General features: G+C 45.0%; 1 pseudogene; it reads right to left on the reverse strand.

Moving 5' to 3' along the window:
• LOC103469500 (myosin phosphatase Rho-interacting protein-like) overlaps positions 1-645 on the reverse strand; it is a 20078-nt pseudogene extending 19433 nt beyond the window's left edge.
• Positions 646-2144: the final 1499 nt, after the last annotated feature.

Here is a 2144-nt window from a genome sequence, read left to right on the forward strand (position 1 = left end):
GTTAAAGCGGACTGGAGTCGGATTAAAGCGGACTGGAGTCGGGTTCTGGCTGGAATGGACCCTAAAACTCCCCGAAAAACAGAATTTATGAATTACTGGTTTAAAGTTTGTCTAATCAAGTGAAAAATAAATGTAAAAAATGCTTCACTTACATTGATTTTATGGTAAATTACGTTGCAGCCATCAGTTTGAGCCATTTCTTAATATCTAGTCTTCTAAATGTTTTCTGTGTATAATTATCCTTCTGGTATAAAATGTAAATCTATTTAGCATCTCTTGAACAAAGTGTGGAGACATTTAATGGGCCTCCCTGTTTTCCCAGCTGATGCTGGCCATCATCTCTGGGCTGTCTGTGTTCAGTACCGACTCCTGTCTGTAAGCAGCGGCCCGAGCCCAGCGGCTCTGATTCAGAACCAGATGTGTCTGTAGACACAGCAGCTCTCTCTGAGGGGCGACTCCGCTGCTGGAAGGACGCAAATGAAACCCGTTCCTGCTCAGAGCGGCGCGGCGCTGACTGGTTCCTGGTTCCTGGTCCCGCCTGCTGACGCATCGCGCGCCTCGACGCGCCGTTCAACGCAAACTCACGTCACCTGCGGCTGCTGCCCGGTCGGACCGGAGCAGAACTGCTCCCTCCGCTAACAGATGCAGCTCATCCGTAACATCTGGACCCGCTGGAATCACGACACGCCAAAAACAAGAACCAGTCAGGAACTGGGACAGAGTCCAGAAAACGAACCCGATTTCCGACCAACCCGCCTCACTGATTACTTTTAGAAGTAGCCAAGTTGGATTATAGTTACATTCAGCAGCCATGTTTAAAGTTAACTTCTTTAAGTCCGTTTTCTCATTATTATTATTATTATGAAGACTCTATTCAGATGTTATAAGTCTATTTACCACAAGAGTTCAATTCAGGAATACTTTACTGATCCCAAAGGGAAATTAAATGTTGCTGTAATTCATATTAATTAAAAATTATCCAGTTATAGTAGATGATGATGGCTGTAGGCAGGAAGGATCTCCTGTAGAGGTCTGTATTACAGCAAAGTTAGGAAGCCTCTGACTGAAGACGCTCTGTTTTCAGGATGGTGGTCCCTAATATTCCTCACTTCATGAACAATCATTTCCAGTACAGCAGGGGGCCCAGCAGGGTCCTGGAGGCATCCTGCATGTTTTATTCTCTCCCTGGTGGCAGCATCAACCTTCTCAGCAGGTCAATGTTCCTCCAAGTCCTGTAACAGCCTCATTTGATCCAGGTGCGTTAAACCAGGGAGAGACTAAAACATGCAGGACCCACTTTGGGCACCTCTGCTGTACTAGTTTATAATAAATATTGATCTATATTAGTTCACATAAGAAATGAAAATACAGGCAGAAAGTTAATATTTTTAATGTTTGTGTCATTTTGTTTAATAAATTGTGATCTCTGCATCAGCTGGTGGCCAATCTGGGATCAACTGATCGTGCCTGGATTCGCCACTAGGGGGCTTTCACCTCAGACAGGTTCAGAAATCACTCTGGTGTTTCAGCAGCAGCACAGAGGGAACAACCAACCTGGATATCTTCATCTTCAGCAGCACAAACTCTAAATAAAGATGAATTTCCAGATAGAAAACCTGAATTTCTCTCATCCCACCACTTTTTCCTGTGTAAAACCAGGAAAGCAACATAAGCAATATAATAAACTTTAATCTGGTTAGTGGATTGGTAACGATAGCGCATTAGATTACTCATGACTGAGTCACAGACAGTGTGAAAAACTTTTTTTATCAAGTTAAAACAACAAAACGTTTCCAGTCTTGACAGGAAGTTTTATCACCTGTTTTAATGATGTCGGGCCTTCAGCCAATCAGAGCAGGAATGAACAAGCCTGACGCTGCAACTCGTCTCGTTTGTTTCTCTTTCTCTCGTCCGGATGCTAAATAAACTAACCAGCTGCAGCGTCCGTCCTGTCAGGCATCTCCAGGTCATAAAGGCAAAGTAAAGGCTTCCCACCCGGCAGACCGGTCCGGCAACAATTACAGGAACACGAGCCGCGTTTGAGCAACCAGCAGAAACCAGCAGCGACCAGCAGAAACCAGCAGCAACCAGCAGCAACCAGCAGCAACCAGCAGAAACCAGCAGCAACCAGCAGAAACCAGCAG

Source organism: Poecilia reticulata, linkage group LG8, assembly GCF_000633615.1.
Source record: "Poecilia reticulata strain Guanapo linkage group LG8, Guppy_female_1.0+MT, whole genome shotgun sequence".
In the NCBI taxonomy this organism is placed as follows: domain Eukaryota; kingdom Metazoa; phylum Chordata; class Actinopteri; order Cyprinodontiformes; family Poeciliidae; genus Poecilia; species Poecilia reticulata.